Source organism: Lactuca serriola, chromosome 1, assembly GCF_051521515.1.
Source record: "Lactuca serriola cultivar US96UC23 chromosome 1, Lser_US96UC23_V15, whole genome shotgun sequence".
Taxonomy (NCBI): domain Eukaryota; kingdom Viridiplantae; phylum Streptophyta; class Magnoliopsida; order Asterales; family Asteraceae; genus Lactuca; species Lactuca serriola.
In genome coordinates this window covers 175,358,093-175,379,766 of record NC_136408.1, presented here as the reverse complement: position 1 = coordinate 175,379,766, position 21,674 = coordinate 175,358,093, and positions in this window count along the sequence as shown.

Sequence of the window (21,674 nt, the reverse complement as noted above, 5' to 3'; positions counted from 1 at the left end):
TCTCATTAAAAGTATATTGAATTGTAAAGTAACTAAATGCTTTTATAAAAATTCCCATTCTTAGTTACTTTAGGAAAAATGTGAATTTGCTGCAAACCCATGAAATTGCACATGACACCTTATTAGTCGTTAGGGGTGTGTGTGTGGTTAACCGACACACTAATATGGGACCAAGCTAATTTGCATGGTTATTCATATCTCATTTGTGATCCACAGCATCCCAGTCACAAAGTGAGAGCATAATCGAGATTAAACATGCCATTGAAAAGTTCAATAAATCTCAAAAGATCTAGGAATTTCATCTAAAACCTAATTCGTTAAAATTTCATTTTCGTGGTGGAATTGGTAAATCGTCATTTACCTACCTTCAAATAATTTACAAATGGATTACGACATCCCTCTTCTGAATTGTGAATTATTGTGTTGGGTCCTACCCTTAATATTTCATTTGGGTGTTATTTTAAGGATTTACATCAACTAACTTGAATTTTCTCCCTTTTATAGATGTCGGGTTCAGACAACTGTGGTCTTCCTCATCCTTTTGGAAAAAGCTTCCTGTCTGAAAATGATCTTCCATGTGTCAAACAAGGTGAAAGGATCCCTTCTTCGTGCATTGGTGGAACTGAAAATCATACTTTTCTTCCTCCACCTCCTCCAGTGATTCTCCCTGACCCACAATTTCCTCAAGTTTAAAACTTCAAGATTACTCAAGCCTAATTGGCATGCAAACACCTAGATGGAAATTATGTGTGTGCATATGTTCTAAACATTAAGTTGCACATTGACAGATTGGGAATGTTGGGTGTCGTATTCCTAGAGGAGCTGGCTATTTACATGGTTCTTCGCTCACTTCCTGAGTCATATAGTCAGTTTGTTAAAGACTACTATATGACTGAAAACAATGTGACCCTTATTGATATGACATATTTGCTTATTGTTGCTGAAGTAAAAATGTGTTGGCACACTAATCAAGAATTTTTTTTTGAAGGATCAATCTCCCAAAGTTCCATGGACGTTGGTGATGGCAACAGTGATAGTCCAGAAATGGTTTCTCCTCCTAAGGAAAAGAAATCGGCCAAGGTCAAAAAGTTTGATCATAAGAGAAAGGCCGGTTCTGAGATAGTTCCATGTGTCGATACTAAAGAATCCATCTGTTTCTACTGCCAATTGAAGGGACATTGGAAGTGAAGCTGCCCAAACTACCTGCGAGATCTTAGAGATAGTGAAGTCAAATTGTATGTCTCTACTTCAGGTACATCCACTATCTAAATCTGTTAAGTTTCTATTTATAGATTTTATTACATGATGTGATAATCACATTTTGATGTTTTGTAGGATCGTAGAGAAAAAAGGAAGCTTAAAAGAGGAGTAATCTGAGTCTGATCGTGAGAAATGGATTTTTGTTGCATAGTTCGATGATCATATTTTTGAGCTGCTGCTTAGGAGTTATGATAGATTAATAGGTTGCTTAGGAATATTTAGAAACATAGTTTTCATATGTATTTGCATTGTAAGGACATGATTTCCACACATTACCAATTAAGTAAAATTTGTTTTTATCTTATTTGCTTTATGATTACTTGCAATGGCATTTATGAAAATTGGTGTTTATATTTCTATTATTAGGAATGATGGATTTGATTCTTACTTATATCGCTTGTGGTAATGTCGTAATTACCAAGTGAGGAAGGATTCTCATCACCCAAATTTCAATTGGGCAGAAACTTGGAATTATGCGATTTGAAGTATGTGATGTATGAGAATCTTGATCTTTGGTAAATTAAGACTAATTCCTTGTTCACATGTATATGTGAGTCAAGTGAAGGATTAAAGATCTAGTACACATTGATGTGAACTGGTCAGATCCACCACAAAGGATGATAAGGCTATTCGTCATAATTTACTAATGGTTCAGTAAATATGGGTATGCTTATAAGATTAAGTATAATTCTGATACCTTGAAAAGTTTCAAGGTATAGCAGAACGATTAAGAAGAATCCATTGGGCAGAAAGATAAAAGTTTATCGCATCTAAAAGGAAAGAAGAGTACTTTAGTATCATGTTTTATGATCATCCTAAGGATTATGGAACCATGTCACTATTAATCCTATAAGAACACCTTAGTGCATTTATATGAATAGGAAGAGGAATCATGCATTGTTGAAATGGTTAAATCAAGAAGATGAGTCATACTTCATTCCAAAATCAAGTTTTAGAATCATACTCTAGTTACTCCAAGTTGTAACTTGAGTAACATGTTCTAAGTAGGTTTATAACACCTCATGAAATGTGGAGTAGAAATGTTTTCTTGCTCTAGCACATTTGAAATTGGAACTTGTGATGTTTTGGTTAAAACAAAGACCAACTAAGACCAATTATATGAAGTGTTTTCTTGATAAGAACCCACACTAACTCTTGAATATTTGTTTGTTGAGGAATGTTCTTTGACAGAGAATCTTATATCTCAAGAAGTCAGTGAGAGTCTTGTTGATCTTAAAAAAGTTTTAGGAAGACAATCGAGAATAAACCTATTAGTAATCACTAGCGCATGAACTGAGGTTGATAACCTATCGTGTTGACATATTCTTATTTTTGTGCCCATTCCAGTTGAGTTGGCAATGCTTATGAGTTCTATGGTTTTCATTTAAATGCATATGGCAAAGCACCTTGATCAGTGAAAGTACACTGATCTGTATGGGTTAGTTGCTTAATAACTTGGAAGCACTGGTAGGCCCTTGTGCTACCGGATGACAAGAAGTTAAGATAAAGCAAGTTTAGTCCATATGAGTTAGTGTTTGTCATAAACCTTGTCTTATGATAGTGGTTAGAAATAAAAAATCAGCATGGATAGGAACACATACACCATAAAGTCTAAGTGGTAAGAGGTTTCTCTCTACTTCATGAAAATGATTACGAGGAAACGGTTTCACTAGTAGATTATAAAGGATTGATTAATATCATTAGAGTTAGCTGTGACAACCGTCAAATCCAAGTCAAGTCAAAGTCAAATAAAGTCAGCAAGTCAAACCGGTCAACTCAACTAACCCTTGTATACTAGGGTTTAAGTTATGTGATTGTTGTACGACTCGCTATTTTAATAAAAATTCATCACTTGAAAAGTTTGTATGTTTAGGATTCTTGAACCCTAATCGGGGTAAGTGATGTAGCAATACGATAAAACACTACTGCATACCCTTCGGGGGTGTGTAAGATCCTTAAACATGGCTTAACGAGGTTTATGGACCTTGCGTTACGAAGCCAAACACTTAAAAAGGTCACAAGCAAAGCCTACTTCAATCTCTTTTTATTAATACAAATCTCTCCCAAATCTCTCTCAAATCCCTTTAAACTTTTTATAAGCATCCAGGTCATCCCGACCCTTGACCTAGTCAAAAACCACCTACAACGGGAAGATTTCTTGAAAAATAGCCTATTAGGACTGAAGCCTCTCTAGAACCGAACCCTTCCTAAGGAACCGAACCTCTTAGGACCGACGGAGCTGGGAACCGAACTACGACGGACCGAACCCGAAGCTGCCTGCGAGCTGAACCCGAAGGTCCCTTCGGACCGAACCTCCCCCTTCGCCTTTGCTCCTTATACATTCGCACCATTTCGGACCATTTCGGCCTAGTTCGCCTTCGGCCCAACAGCAGCAGGGACCGAACCTTCAGCCCTTATCCGAGCAACTTCGCTGTAAAGCCCTTTCTTCCCGGTTTTTGACCACGACTTTGTTTTAGGCCCGTTTTTCATGATTTTAATGCGAGATTTTCGACCAAACTTATATTTTGACATATAAGGCCCTCTATTTCCATAATCTAATCACATTTTGAGGGTAATCATTATCTAAGATTAAAATATAGTGGGTAATATATTTAGGTGGAGTGTTGACTTATCCTTTGGGCAAGGACACAAGTTACCTCCCATACTTACTCCATGATCATTCCCAGTCACTATTCAACCATACCTAGTCAATCCTTGTCCTTTTTACACTCATTTCCATCCATAATTTTGATCAAAGGCTAGAAGGATCCTTACCTTTCCTCCCATTTCACTCACTTTTCAAAGGCTAGAAGGATCCTTACCTTGGCTGTCTATACTTTAGCACTATTATATTCGTTGTTATGATACTATACATGAAGTCCTCCACTCCCGGACGTTTCCGCCATCCTAGGTTTGGGGATGTGACAGATTGTTATCAGAGCAATGTTTATAGTGAACTAAGTATATCGAACCACATAAGATATACAAACTATAAACGCATTTGGGACTTAAAGTCTCTGATTAAACATTTTCAAATGACTATACTTTTATAAAATAAACAGTTTCTTGTTAAAAGTATAAGTACATGCATACATGCTCGCATAGTGTCATAACTAGGAATAACATAAAGTAAAAGAGGAGGAGTTGTACGTTACGAGTATGCCTTGAGATATGTGGTTAAGTCTGGGATGGATATAGCCTGATCAACTATATCTGTCCGAGAAGCTACTTGCATAAATTAGGGGATAGTCGTCGTGGGCAAAAAATCTAACAACCTAACACCACCCTATAACGCATGCGCTAAAAACCAAACATAACATTTAAAAGTATTATAGGAGTATTTTGTAACTTTATAACTCGACATTTTAGATTCATTTCATATCTCTTACACCCCTATTCTCGTACAGACGACATGGCGAGATTCCATCTACCTGGAGACCCTTACTTCCCTAATGAGGGAAATGCTGGATGGCTCGAGGCAGAACCCGAGGAAATGATCGAGCAGGATCTTGAGGAATACCCTGAAGAGGTTGACGAAGAAGAAGAACCCGAGGAGGAAGAAGAAATGGAGGACGAAGAAGAAGAACCCGAAAAGGAAAAAGAAGAAGAATAGGAACCAGAGGAAGAAGTCATCAACCCTCCTTACATTGCCAGGGTGCCTGCGAACCGTTTCGGCTACAACGGGCATGAGCCCCGTTGGGCAACAGTGATCGAGAGGTGGAGCCGACAACAACACCAACGATCACCATATGGCGATCAACGGGGTTACTACGACCTCAGCCACGGGGAACCGGCTGATAGAGCCCTCCTTGTCATGGTCCAGCATATCACGAATCTGAGGAACCAGAATTGGGAAATGGCAGATCAAGTTCGGAATCTCAATGCTGCTACAGAAGCCACCAATGCACGCACCAGGGAGTTGGAAAGGGACTTCTATCCCGTGGACCAACTTATCAAGGACCTTACCACCGCTCGAGTGGAGGTAAGGGAATACCAGGTGAGACACACAGCTCTCGAGGAGAGAGTGATCGCGGCTGAACGCCGGATTGCGGTGCTTCAGGGAGCCTCGACCTCATCTCAAGGCCACCACGAACCAGATGCCACCCGCCTCGTGTAGTGCTTACACTGCTCACATTTTGTTATAAAACTAGGATTTCGAGTATGCGTTGGTGCTACTCTTTCTTACAAGTAGGTTCGACCCTGCGTCTAAGTGATTACACTATTCGAGGGGTCGTTATGCTGTCAAAATTTCTTCTACATGGATGTAATGTAGACCTCCAACGAGGTCAGATTTTATTAAGCAACATGTACTAAGTTATATCAATGAAATTAACTTGCATTTTATTGGATGTTTGGCACTGGATCTCATAACTTGATAACACAAACGATTTGCAAATGATAACTCTAAAATTTTTAAGGTGTACCTCGAAGTTATGTGTAATTAAGCGATGATCGACTTAGAAATGGTGAATCCGCCTTGGGTCCTGTTCCCTGTTTTGTTGTGGACTTAGGACAGACTCATTAGGTTCAACAGTTTATCTAAACTCAATTACATACAAGTGGCATACGTTGAGTAAATTTTAGGAGTGGATCAGGCACAGAGCAGAACACGAATGTTCGGTTGAGACACTATTATTAAATTCTTAAGTTTATAAGTATGGACTTTATTTATGAAATGACTTACAAATACAATAATGTTGGGTCATGATACTGATAATGTACCTCAGATAGTAACCGACTCGTCCTTACTATTGAAGACTCACCTACTTTTCGTCCTTGAAAATTTATGACAGAACTATGCCACCAAGGAAAAGACCCATACCTTCTGGTAGCACAGCACCACCACCTCCTCCGCCACCACCTCCGCAGTTTGAATCCGTGATGTTCCAGGCTGTAGTAACAGCAGCCGTGGCGGCCACAATGTCGCAGATAGGTACAAACGGTGCTGGTGGTTCTGGATCTGGTGCAACACACTCTAACCATGGGGACAGTACGGGGCGTACAAAAGAGTGTTCTTACATAGACTTCACGAATGGCAAACCCGATTCTTTCAATGGAAGCGGGGGCGTCATCGCGCTAATGCAATGGTTCGAGAGAACCGAAGCAGTCTTCGAAATCTGTGCTTGTCCCGAAACGAGCAAAGTCAAGTATGCGGCATTCACTTTCACCGGTAGAGCTCTCACTTGGTGGAATGGACGAGTTAAGTCACTTATTCCCGCAGTGGCTAACTCTATAAGCTGGGAAGATTTGAAAGCCTTGATGCTAAAGGAGTATTGCCCGAGGGGCGAAGTACAAAAACTAGAGCAACAACTATGGAACCTCAAGATGACGGGCTCTGACCTTGAATCCTATACTGCCTGGTTCAACTATCTGGCACTCCTTTGTCTCGCGATGGTCACTCCGGAAGACAAGAAGGTGGAACGATATCTTTGGGGACTATCTTCCCAAATTCAAAATAGTGTGTTGGCTTCAAAACCAACCACCTTTGACAATGTCAAGGAGTTGGCGCAACAAGTCATCGATCATCGGGCTAGCCATGTCAGTGTTACAACCACCTCTGATCAAACCAAAGGAGGAAGTAACAAGAGGATGTTCTGGAACAATCGAAAGAATCAACCGACGCAGGACGCCGCCAAGAAGCAACAAACTGTTACCATCCATGCTGCCACTACTCCATCCACTCTGGGACCATGGAGGCAATACACTGGAACTCTTCCCAAGTGCAACTTCCACCACACCGGTGCTTGTCGGGAAATGCATTGCAGTAATTGCAACAAGAAGGGGCGCACTGCTCAATTCTGTAAAGTGCCAGCCCAATCCATCACTCAAGCCGACCCAGTCGCCAACACTGGAGCAAGCCAAACCTGTTACGGCTGTGGAGAGACAGGGCACTTCAAAAGAAACTACCCAAAGGCACAAAATGCCAATGCTGGGGGTGCAGGAAGAATCCTAGCTTTAGGGCACGGAGAAGCAATCAAGGACCCCACGGTGGTTACCGGTACGTTCCTCCTCAATAACTCTTATGCATGCATACTTTTTGATAGTAGGGCAGAGAGGAGTTTCGTGAGCCACCAATACAAACATTTACTTAAACTAAATCTACAGTCACTAAAAGATTCATACATCGTAGAAATGGAAAACGGGAAGGCAGAACGCACTAATGATATTTACGCAGGGTGTACCCTCACGACAGACAACCATTCGTTCCAAATCGACCTAATGCCGATCACAAATAAAAGTTTCGATATCATCATTGGAATGGATTGGTTAGGTTCTAATCGTGCCGACATTTTATGTTACAAAAGAGTCGTCCGCCTTAATCTGCCAAATGGCGAAACCTTTCTTTTCTACGACGATAAACCCAGTACAAACCTACAAATCTTTTCTTGCGTTAAGGCTCAAAAGTAACTCCGAAAGGAATACCACGCCTTCTTAGCCCACGTGGTAGATAAGAAGCAAGAAATGTAGGACATCAAAGACATCCCGAAGGTTTGTAACTTTCCCGACATGTTCCTAGAAGACCTTCCAGGCGTACCACTTGCACGACAAGTTGAATTCGGAATCGATTTGGTCCCAGGAGCTACCCCCGTATCCAAAGCTGATGGGTTTGAGCCATAAGAACATTCCTATGTGCACATACAAACCCTAATGCTTGGATCTAGGTTTCTCTAATTGAACATGCAATGTATCCAAGACTTTGATTGATAGATCTTGTGTAAACATTTAAATCATAACATATGAAAACAGATCTAAAGGAATACCTTGAATTGCTTGCTTGAATCTTCTTGTCCTTGGAGCTTAGAGTCACAAATGTCACTCCTCTAATGGCTTACAAACACCAACTAGTAAGAGGATGATAAGAGAGAGAGAGAGAGGAGGGTGAGAAATCGGCCAGGGTTTCTTCAGATGTAAGAGTGCCGATTTCCTTCACCGAAAGGGTCTATATATACTAGTGAGCTTCCTAGGGTTTCACCCTTAAAACCCTGATTGGATAACTTAGGCCCTAAACAATCCAATCTCCTTAATTGTAAGCCTTGGGCGATTTCTAGGCTCTTCCAAACCCTAAAATCATCCACCCCTTATCCATAAGGAATGACAGCCCAAAATACAACTATAATACAATTGATAATTTATGCCCCTTTATTCAATTAATCTCCTTAATTCACCAAATTAATCCCTAATTAATTTATGACTTATATTAATCAAATAACAATATTATTATTCATTTTATTATTCTCATAATATATTAATAATATTACTTCTCTCATTATAAATCACCCTATCAAGTTGCTATGGTGAAGGCAACCCAAAAGGACCACGCACAACCGCGTCAAATACTTGCCAAATATAGTTACAGTCTTAGACACTATTCCAACAGTCTCCCACTTGGATAAGTCTAGTAACTATATATACAAGCACAATCCGATTCGCAATCGTAGCTCTCAAAGATGCTGTCAAACTCTGATCTTATTAGTCCTGTCCTTTAGATAAGGGATCATATAGTCCTTTGTTCAGACATCACGCAGACATAATCATTGTCCAGCGTTTAGTTTCTCGATCTCAGATTTATTCGACATAGAACTTAATTAAACACATCAATTCAGTTCTGACCGGGCCTGGCACATAAGTCAAATCAAATCATCGAGCGGCCGAGATATCGCTTTTACCCTCTTAGGATAAAAGTAACAGATAAACTTCGACTTATATGCATTTACTTATTCACTAACCAATTATACACAACAATGCGTTTTATAACATCAATTTACTGATGCGGTTTCGCATCATCAATGTACAACCAATTAACAAATAACAAACCATATATCTAGGTTTTAAGACCATATGATATTATCATCTTGCGATCACTTACAATATATATATATATATATATATATATATATATATATATATATATATATATATATATATATATATACACTTTAAAGTGATTCCAACAAGTGCGGGTTTGTTCCAATGCTCAAAAGTAATTCGTAAGCACTCATGAACGTTGTAGCAACCCTTTGCTATGTCTAATACCATTTAGACAATCTACATACCAATTCATGACAATCTTCATTCAAACCTACTTCCAACATATGAATGATTGTGGATTGTTTGAATAATTCGATTATTCTTACTAACTCAATTTTTCAGGAAGTCAAAACATGCGAAGTGAAACAATAGTTAAACAATTAACATATGACAGTAACTTTACTCATCAATAATACTCCTTTATTTAATCATCAAATGTCAATTACATTTATCTATTACAAGTTTCTAAAACTATCTAATCTAAACTAATATCATCCTTCAGCCCAATACTCCTAGCATGCTGCAAATGCTTAACCCTACTCAGTCCCTTCGTAAGCGGATTTACTGGGTTATCTTCTGATGATATCCTCTTAACCACGAGGTGTCCTTCTTCTACTTGATGTCTAATAAAGTGATATTTTCTGTCGATATGTCGAGATCTACCATGATCCCTTGGTTCCTTGGTCAAGGCAACCACTCCTTCATTATCAGAGAAAATTTCCATAGGCTCCTTTATGGCAGGTACAACTCCAAGATCACCGATGAAGTTCTTCAACCATATTGCCTCATTCGACGCTTCGCTCGCTGCAATGTACTCTGATTCGCACATTGAATCACCTACGGTTTCCTTCTTGGAACTTTTCCAAGTTACTGCTCCTCCATTAAGGGTAAAGACCCAGCCCGACTGCGAACGGTAGTTGTCCCTGTCGGTCTGGAAGCTGGCGTCACTATACCCTCGTACCTTTAAGTCATCACACCCCCCGAGGACTAAAAACCATTCCTTGGTCCTCTGAAGGTACTTAAGGATATTCTTGACCTCAATCCAATGGGCTCTGCCAGGGTTCCCTTGATATCTACTGACCATGCTCAAAGCAAAGGCTACATCAGGGCGAGTACAAGTCATAGCATACATGATTGAGCAAACTGCGGAAGCGTATGGTACTCGACTCATTTCTGCTATCTCGGCTTCGGTACTCGGACTTTGAGTCTTACTCAACTTGGCATTACTTTGTATTGGTAATTCTCCCTTTTTCGAATTTTCCATACTAAAACGTTTTAGTACTTTATCTAAGTAAGTGTTCTGACTAAGTCCTATTAGTCTCTTACTTCGTTCTCTCACTATCCTTATTCCCAAAATATAGGAAGCCTCTCCGAGGTCCTTCATAGCGAAGCACTTCCCGAGCCAGGACTTAACCTCCTGCAGTGTCAGGACGTCATTTCCTATGAGTAGTATGTCATCGACATACACAATGAGGAAGCTAACTATACTCCCACTGGCTTTGACATATACACATGATTCATCTTCGCTTGGTACAAATCTAAACTCTTTGAATTTTTCATCGAAGCAAAGATTCCATCTGCGAGACACTTGCTTAAGCCCATAAATGGACTTCTCAAGCTTGCATACTCTATTGGGATGCTTCGTATCGACAAAACCCTCTGGCTGAGCCATGTAAACATCCTCAGCCAACTTTCCATTAAGGAAAGCGGTCTTGACATCCATCTGCCATATCTCATAATCATGAAATGCAGCAATGGCTAGCATCACCCTAATAGACTTTATTTTGCAACTAGTGAGAAGGTCTCATCATAGTCAACTCCGGGAGTTTGAGTAAAGCCCTTCACAACCAATCGTGCCTTATATGTGTGTACATTTCCATCCACGTCGTTCTTCTTCTTGAAGATCCATTTGCACCCAACGGTCTTACGTCCAGGCACATTATCAACCAAATTCCAAACTTGGTTGTCATACATGGATTGAATCTCGCTGTCCATTGCCTCTTTCCATTTTGCAGACTCCGGGCTTGCCATGGCTTCCTTATAGCTATTAGGTTCATCTAAATTTATTAGTGTACCATCACTAATATACGTGTCCCCTTCGGTAGTAATATGAAAACCATAAAACTGGGGTTGAACTCTAACTCTTTCGGAACGTCTAAGAGGTAAGGAATCATCAATTGGTTCAACCGAAGTTTCCTCCTCGGGTTGAGCGCCAGCGGTGGAGGTTCCTTCATCACTCGATTCTTGAATCTCTTCAAGCACGATCTGCCTCCCACCATCTCCTTGGCTTATGAGTTCTCGCTCTCGGAAAACCCCTCTCCTTGTAACAAAGACAACGTTGTCATTCGGTCTATAAAAGAGATATCCAAAGGATTTTTGCGAGTAGCCGATAAAAATACATCGCTCACTACGAGGTTTGAGCTTGTTGTGAGTATCTCGTCTTACGAAAGCCTCGCAACCCCAAACCTTGATATGTGCCAACGAGGGAGCTTTCCCTGTCCACATCTCGTGAGGTGTTTTGGCAACCTTCTTTGTAGGGACTCGGTTAAGGATATGGGCGGCAGTCTCTAAGGCATACCCCCAGAATGAGATAGGTAGTGAATCACGACTCAGCATAGAACGAACCATGTCCAATAAGGTTCGATTACGCCTTTCTGCCACACCATTCAACTGCGGTGTCCTAGGTGGCGTCAATTGCGAAACTATTTCTCATTCTTTGAGATAGTCGTGGAATTCAAGACTTAGGTACTCTCCTCCTCGATCGGATCGAAGCATATTGATTTTCCTGCCCAATTGATTCTCCACTTCATGTTTGAATTCCTTGAACTTTTCAAACGTTTCAGACTTGTGCTTGATTAAGTAAATATACCCATATCTACTATAATCATCGGTGAAAGTCACATAGAAGCGGTTTGCATCCTTTGTGGCAGATCTAAAGGGTCCACATACATCGGTATGTATGAGATCCAACAAACCCTTACCCCTTTCACACATACCAGTGAAGGGTGACTTGGTCATCTTTCCAAGCAAAGAAGACTCACATGTGTCATCTTCCCTAATGTCGAATGCCTCCTTCGGGTTAGGGTTGGGTTTAGCAGGATCAACCTTGGTCCCACTAGAAGAGGAACCATCTCGGGACTTTCCCTTGCGGTGGCTCTTAGACGGAGCCTTCCTCTTCTTACCCCTTCCTTGCCCAGTACCCAAAACAGGAGCAACGGGTGGAGTGGGAGTTGGTGCAACAGACTTGTCCTTGAGGTTGCTCTCAGTAACCCTTAGGAGACCTTGGAGTTTACTTAGGGAGACCTCTTCCTTGTTCATGTGGTAGGTCATCCAAAATTGGTTGTAACATGGAGGCAAGGAATGAAGTACCATGTCGATAGCCAAATCTTCCCCAAAGTCGACATTCAACTTGCGAAGACGATCGACATACCTTTGCATCTTTTGCAAGTGTACGGTTAGAGAATCTCCATGTCCCATTTTAGTAGTGATCATGTTAGTGAAGATCTTGTAATGTTCCTGTCTCGTGTTTTGATGATATCTCTCCAATAAGTCTTGATGCATCTCGTACGGATACATGTCCTCATAGGACTTTTGGAATTCGGCGTTCATTGTGGCTATCATGATGCAATGAACCTTCGTTGCATCACGTTCATGAGTCTCAAAAGCAATCATTTCAGCCGGAGTAGCGACTTCTGGATTGATCTTCTCGAGCTTCTCGTCAAGGACATACTCCTTGTCCTCATAGCGAGCAATCGTGCGAATGTATCTTATCCATTCGCTAAAGTTCGTTCCATCGAAAGTCACCTTTTGGCAAAGGCTCATTAGCGTGAATGAGCTAGCAGCAGCGTTGTTTGTGTTCGACATCTACAAAAGAAAGGACAATGTTTGATTAGAATTTGAATCCCTAATTATCACCCAATATGAAAAATTAGGGCTAGGATCCAACAACATTATTTACACATTAGAAAAGGGATGTCGTAATCCAACATGCAAACAATTTGAAGGTAAGTGAATGACGATTCACTAATTCTCCACCATGAAAACCTAACCTTAAGTTCTAAATGAATTGAGAATTCCTAGGTTTTGATGAGATTCATTGAACTTTTCAATGGCATGTTTAAATCTCGATATGCCCCTCTCATTTGTGACTGGGATGCCGAGGATCACAAAGTGGATGTGAATAACCATGCAAATCTACACGGTGCTTTCATTGTTACAATCACCTATTCGACATGCCGGTAAACCACACACGCTCCACCGAACTATGATAAACAATGAATCACCCTTTGCCCCCTTTGCTTTGAACCAATTAGTGTGCCGGTAAACCACACACGCTCCACTAACTTCTTAGCAAGGGTGCAAAGTGTAATTTCATGGGATTGCATCAATTCACTTTTCCTAAAGTAACTAGGATTGCGAATTTGAAAAACATGTTGTTACTTTGTATTTTAATATTATACTTTTAATGAGGAGATAGAGTTGCCCTATCCTACCCGTTCGGCTAACGACCCTCCACTGATCAAGCAAGCGGTGGGTGTGAGTGTACACCCATTAAGCGCCATTTTATAAGCCGCAACCTTATACCCACCTTATAGACCGGCTTCGTGAATGAGGCCTACTAACGGTAAGACTAGCATTTTAATTATATATATATATATATATATATATATATATATATATATATATATATATATTAATCTTGTAATATTATATTAGTATAAGGTTGGATTTTAAACTTGTAAAATTCTAGGGTTTGAAATTTAAATTGTCTAAATTAAACTTTTAATCACAAAACATAAATTTCAAAACTTGAGGACAAGTTTTAAACTTTTCAAAACATAAGGGATCAAATAGCAAATAATTTAAATTAATCATTTAATTTCACAATTATCCATATTTGATTTATTTAAACAATTCACTAATTCAATTAAAATAATCAATCAATTATCACATAAGGAAATTATTATTCAATTAATTGGTAAATATATTTTGTTAGGTCAAGGATATACTTAAATATATGTTAAAATTGGATTTATATTGACCCATAAAGATAAAGACAAGTTTCCTTAAGATAAACAACAAGAAATCCCGAAACTAGCTCCTTCTGACGCTCGAACTCGCCGAGTAGCACAATGGACTCGCCGAGTTGAGGCCTACTCGCCGAGTACACTATGGTACTCGCCGAGTTCATCAGGCAGAAGGACAAAAACGATTTTGCAATCAACAATCAAGCAACCAATGCATCAATTCAATAGAAAACAGTCAAGGCTCTGATACCACTGATGAGTTTGAGCCATAAGAACATTCCTATGTGCACATACAAACCCTAATGCTTGGATCTACGTTTCTCTAATTGAACATGTAATGTATCCAAGACTTTGATTGATAGTTCTTGTGTAAACATTCAAATCATAACATATGAAAATAGATCTAAAGGAATACCTTGAATTGCTTGCTTGAATCTTCTTGTCCTTGGAGCTTAGAGTCACAAATGTCACTCCTCTAATGGCTTACAAACACCAACTAGCAAGAGGATGATAAGAGAGAGAGAGAGAGAGAGAGGAGGGTGAGAAATCGGCCAGGGTTTCTTCAGATGTAAGAGTGCCGATTTCCTTCACCGAAAGGGTCTATATATACTAGTGAGCTTCCTAGGGTTTCACCCTTAAAACCCTAATTGGATAACTTAGGCCCTGAGCAATCTAATCTCCTTAATTGTAAGCCTTGGACGATTTCTAGGCTCTTCCAAAACCTAAAATCGTCCACCCGTTATTCATAAGGAATCACAACCCAAAATACAACTATCATACAATTGACAGTTTATGCCCCTTTATTCAATTAATCTCCTTAAGTCACCGAATTAATCCCTAATGAATTTATGACTTATATGAATCAAATAACAATATTATTATTCATTTTATTTTTCTCATAATATATTAATAATATTTCTTCTCTCATTATAAATCACCCTATCAAGTTGCTAAGGTGAAGGAAACCCAAAAGGACCATGCACAACTGGGTCAAATACTTGCCAAATATAGTTATAGCCTTAGACACTATTCCAACAAAAGCTCCATACCGTCTCGCACCGACAGAAATGCAAGAATTTTCCAGGCAACTAAACAAGCTACTGAGAAAAGGATTTATCAGACTAAGCTTTTCACGTTGGGGAGCACCAGTCCTATTTGTGAAGAAGAAGGATGGATCCTTTCGCATGTGCATCGACTATCGGGAGTTAAACAAACTTACTATCAAGAATCGATATCCCCTACCCCGAATCGACGAACTCTTCGACCAACTACAAGGAGCAGGTTACTTTTCAAAAATCGACTTGAGGTCAGGTTACCATCAACTGCGAGTTCAAGAGAATGATATTCCCAAAACATCTTTCAGAATGCGCTACGGTCATTACGAATTTGTGGTGATGCCCTTCGGACTAAGGAACGCACCTATAGTGTTCATGGACCTAATGAATCAAGTCTATCGACCCTTCTTAGACAAATTCGTAATCGTATTCATCGACGATATCTTGGTCTATTCACGAAACAAAGACGAGCACAACCAACATCTACGACTAGTATTGGAGACCCTAAGAACTGAGAAGCTTTATGCTAAACTTTCAAAGTGCAAATTTTGGCTCCGAGAAGTGGGATTTCTTGTCCATGTGGTTAGAGACAAAGGGATACATGTGGATCTCTAAAAAAATCAAAGCAATCGAAAACTAGGCTACACCAACAACACCAATGAAAATCCGACAATTCTTAGGGCTTGCTGGATACTACCGAAGATTCATCCAAAAATTCTCCAAGATTGCTAAACCGCTCACCACCTCGAATGAAAAAGGTGTGATGTTTAAGTGGGATGATAAGCAAGAAACTGCATTCCAAACATTGAAACGAGTCCTGTGCAGCACACCGATCTTGTCTCTCCTAGAAGGGACTGAAGATTTTGTAGTCTTCTGTGATGCATCAAATCAGGGGCTTTGGTGTGTGTTAATGCAATGAGGAAAGGTCATTGCCTACGCATCGAGGCAATTGAAAACACACGAGGTCAACTATGCCATGCACGACCTCGAATTGGGAGCCGTGGTATTCGCCCTAATGATATGGAGGCACTACCTTTACGGAACAAAGTGTACTATCTTTACAGATCACAAGAGCCTTCAGCATATTCTCAATCAAAAAGAGCTCAACATGCGGCAGAGAAGATGGGTTGAACTGCTGAACGACTACGAGTGCGAGATTCGCTATCATCCAGGCAAGGCCAATGTGGTGGCCGATGCCGTGAGCAGAAAGGAATATTTAGGTCGACGAGTAAAGTCACTAACGATGACAATCCAATCACACTTATCCACACAGATCAGGGAGGCTCAACTGGAGGCCTTGAAACCAGAAAATGTGACGGGTAGGGCATTAAGAGGAATGGATTAAAACCTAGAAGTCAAAGAAGACGGAGTTCATTACCTCATGAACCGAATCTGGACACCGAAGTTCGGTGGTTTCTGAGACATCATCATGAACGAAGCACACAAGACTAGATACTCTATCCACACAGGTTCAGATAAAATGTATCTGGATCTCACGAAGTTATACTGGTGGCCGAACATGAAAGCAGAGATTGCTACTTATGTGGGCAAGTGTTTGACCTGCCACGTGGTCAAGATAGAATATTAGAAACCCTCAGGACTACTACAACAGCTTGATATACCTAAGTGGAAGTGGGAACGGATAACCATGGACTTCATAACCAAGCTACCTAAGACCACGGGTGGACTGGATACCATTTGGGTAATCATCGACAGATTGACCAAGTCAGCACACTTTCTACCAATGAAAGAGACCGACAAGATGGAGAAGTTGACAAAGCTGTACATCAAGGAAATTTTGAGATTGAGTGGGGTACCAAGGTCCATTATCTCAGACCGGGATAGTCGATTTACCTCGCGATTCTGGCAGTCACTTCAAAAATCCTTGGGGACTAGACTGGACATGAGTACAGCCTATCATCCACAAACCGACGGGCAAAGTGAGAGGACCATTCAGACGCTAGAAGACATGCTTAGGGCTTGTGTGATAGACTTTGGTAAAGCTTGGGATACCCATTTTCCACTTGTCGAATTCTCGTACAATAACAGTTATCACACTAGCATCAAGGTTGCACCATTTTAAGCCCTCTATGGCTGTAAGTGCAGGTCACCATTGTGCCGGGCTGAAGTGGGCGACACGCAACTAGCTAAGGGGCAAGTCCCTAATATCACCCTCATTGATCCGGAGATAATAAGAGAAACTACAGAGAAGATTATCCAAATCCGAGAACGATTAAAGGCTTCTAGAGTCAGACATAAAAGTTACGCAGATAACAGATGAAAGCCTTTGGAATTCAGGTTGAAGATCGTATGCTATTAAAGGTCTCACCCTGGAAGGGTTTAATACGTTTTGGTAAACGAGGAAAGCTAAACCCTAGATACATCGAGCCATTCGAGATCCTCTCTAGGATTGGCCTGATAGCATACAAGCTCCGCCTACCACAGGAACTTAATAACGTATATCCTACCTTCCACGTATCGAACTTAAAGAAATGCCTATCTGACAAGACTTTCGTGATACCACTCGACGAAATTCAACTCAATGCGAGTCTCCATTTCGTGGAAGAACCGGTAGAAATCATGGATCGGGAGATCAAAAGAATGAAACAAAGTCGTATTCCTATCGTGAAGGTCTGTTGGAACGCTAAACGAGGACCCAAGTTCACCTGGGAACGCGAAGATCAAATGAAACAAAAGTACCCACATCTCTTCCCAACCCCTTGAAGTCCCCGTCAAAATACTAATTTCGGAATGAAATTCCTTCTAACGGGGGGATGACGTGACAACCGTCAAATCCTAGTCAAGTCAAAGTCAAATAAAGTCAACAAGTCAAACCGGTCAACTCAACTAACCCTTGTATACTAGGGTTTACGTTATGTGATTATTTTACGACTCGCTATTTTAATAAAAAGTCATCACTTGAAAAGTTCGTATGTTTAGGATTCTTGAACCCTAATCAGGGTAAGTGATGTAGCAATACGATAAAACAATATTGCATACCCTTCGGGGGTGTGTAAGATCCTTAAACATGGCTTAACGAGGTTTATGGACCTTGTGTTATGAAGCCAAACACTTAAAAAGATCACAAACAAAGCCTACTTCAATCTCTTTTTATTAATACAAATCTCTCCCAAATCTCTCCTAAATCTCTCTCAAATCCCTTTAAACTTTTTATAAGCATCCGGGTCATCCCGACCCTTAACCGAGTCAAAAACCACCTGCAACGGGAAGATTTCTTGAAAAATAGCGTATTAGGACAGAAGCCTCTCTAGAACCGAACCCCTCCTAAGGAACCGAACCTCTTAGGACCGAGGGTGCTAGGAACCGAACTACGACGGACCGAACTCGAAGCTGCCTGCGAGCCGAACCCGAAAGTCCCTTTGGACTGAACCTCCACCTTTGCCTTTGCTCCTTATACCTTCGCTCCATTTTGGTCCATTTCGGCGTAGTTCGCCTTCGGGCCCAACAGCAGCAGGGACCGAACCTTCGTCCCCTATCCGAGCAACTTCGCTGTAAAGCCCTTTCTTCCCGGTTTTCGACCACGACTTCGTTTTAGGCCCGTTTTTCATGATTTTAACGCGAGATTTTCAGCCAAACTTATATTTTGACATATAAGACCCCCTATTTCCATAATCTAATCACATTTTGAGGGTAATCATTATCTAAGATTAAAATAGTGGGTAAGATATTTAGGTGGAGTGTTGACTTATCCTTTGGGCAAGGACACATGTTACCTCCCATACTCACTCCATGACCATTCCCAGTCACTATTCACCCATACCTAGTCAATTCTTGTCCTTTTTACACTCATTTCCAGCCATAATTTTGATCAAAGGCTAGAAGGATCCATACCTCTCATCCCATTTCACTCACTTCTCACCAAAAAGCAAAACCCATTCACTCTCACTTCCTCTCACCAAGAATTCAAGATTCAAGGCTGATCTTAAGCTCTTCACACACCTTTGGTGAGTAAATCTCTTCCCACACTTGATTTCCTTACACTCCTTCACTCAAATCATGAGTTCCTTACACAAATATCATCATATTTGTGTTAGATCTTCGAATCTTCAAGCATCATCTAAAGTGTTCTTGAGTGGAACACTTCCTTTCTTCATCATCCATTCACTGAAACCACACAAGGTGAGTTCATACCCATATCTTTTCATTCTTAAGTTTTAAGGGGGGGGGGGATACAAGCTAAAACACCAAGAACACAACTAAACTCATCCACCAACTTTCATCAGAAACGTTTTACTCCATTCACGGACTGTTTTGATCAACTTAAGCAATTTAGTTTTCAAAAATGTATTAGGTGCAAATAGTTCAGTTTCATACCTTTAAAATGACTACTTGCACATCTCCATACGATTTTTCTACATTTTATGGTTATTTTTACAAAACTGCATATCATTTCAAGAACAAATCCGGACCAGTCTGTGAATATGGATTTTTTTCACACAAGTTGGAGGTCACTAAAAATCATAACAAAATTTATGAACAAACTAGAGACTTTTTCCAAACTCTCAGAATTTACGGATTCTGATTTGGATCTTTGATGATTTTTCTATAAATCGTCTAAGAACAGGAATAGAAATGTTAACACTAGAAAATGTTATCAACTTCATTAACACCTTGTAACTTGTTGAGCAAGGTGTGTATCATTATGTGAATATATGTTATTACATATGTCATTTCATTTTGATATATAGACATACATCAGAAAACAAATGAATTTTTACCTTCATAAGTATGGTAATTGATGGGATTAAAACAACTTTTAATCTAAGAAGATCGATTAGATCTTGAACAAGTATATGAATATAAAACAGTTAAAAACGCAATAATAAGAACAAACAGCTTGAATCAAACGTGTCGAATGATTAAATAAAATCCTTAGAAGAGCTCGATTAAGAACATCAACTGTAAAGGATTAGAAGATTACAAGAACGATTACAGAAAAATATAATACTCTTGATCAATCGCTGTATTGATAACCTCTAGAAAAATTAACCTAATATGCATGCAAGCATTTAACTTATATACAATACATAAAAGGCTCTCGGTTGGACAGGCCCAAACCGGAGAATAAAAGGCTAATCTAACGAGCCCAAAAGACGCAACATCAAAACTCTTTTCAGCCCAACAATCTCCCCCTTTGCGTCAATTTGGAGCGAGACTTTCACTTCCTACTTGGGCCGGCGGCTGAAGCTGGTACCTTCTTCTTCACGGTACTAAACAGACACTTGGTTATGGAAAGGATAGTCTGTCTAAACCGGATGTACCAATTGATCATATCATTGAAGTACTTGATATCATCAGCCAAATTGTCTTTACACTGCTTGATGATGAATAAGATGTGCTCCAAGCAAGTTGTAGTGTAAAGATGTTTGTCAGCTAAAGCGAAGAGACATTTCTGTCCTTCGGCTCTAGTGAACATCACAGAGTTTCGCCTCGAATCTATCTTGCCCATTTGCATTTGATTCAGATCACTGGCCGATCCCACAGGCTTGACTTTCGGTTTCTTCTTAAAAACTGTGGCAACCTCCTGATCCATTAGGGCCACCTCCATGATATAGCATGCCAGCATCCTTTTGACATGGTCTAAGATGGGACCATATTCGGCTTCGTTTGTCAGCAGGATATTGTACAAGACTATCCAATCATGAGGGTTCAGATTGGGCAGATCCGCCAGAGAGATCATGTGAGCAGTTCTTGCAGATCCTCGGATAAGCTTGAACTTGACGTTTGTGAATCTCCCCACGGCAAAAGGCTTCATCACCCGAACATTGACAATCTTCTGGGCGCTCCATGTAAGGTATTGAGGGCGAGCGGCCTCCAGGTAGAAGTCAATGAGCTCCCTGTCAAGCTCATCGTTCGGATGCGGGACTTCAAAGATGTTGGAGAAGGCGTGGAAGATGAACGCCTTTCGAGTCAGTGGCATATCGAACTGCGAATCGATGGTGTTGTTGCAGTCGAACGATATCACCGGCTCGAGCCATAGTATGCTTGGAGTCTCTATGGCCTCTTTTATCAAACGATCCCTGGTCCAGGCAGGGAAGAGCAACTTTCGGCTCTCAAGGAGATCGTGGGCTTCTTTTTGCTTTCGTTCGGCTTCTTCAGCCTCACGCGCCACACGACTGGCATCGTCTTCAGCATTGCGACTGTTCTTTCTTTTTAACATGTCCGCAATGGTCTCCTTGTCTTCATCTTCATCTTCATCTCCATCCTCTGCTATGTGTTTGCCCTTGTCCTTCACACCCGAACCCGAGGCATGACCAGTTGGGGTTGGTTCGGTTGTGTGAGTAGCTTTGGAAGACGGAGGTGGTTTCGATCCTTTCTTCTCTTCTCCCCCTTGTTTCGGAATGGACACGAAACTTGGAAGGCCTTCAATTTTTCTTAAGAGGTCCATGGCCGGGGAGAGCTTTTCAGCGAGGGTGCGCCTCACCGAATGATTAAGGATGGGGTCGTGTGCTTCCAGGATGTTGGATAGAGCCGCGTGGACATCCGAAACACACGTCTTGAT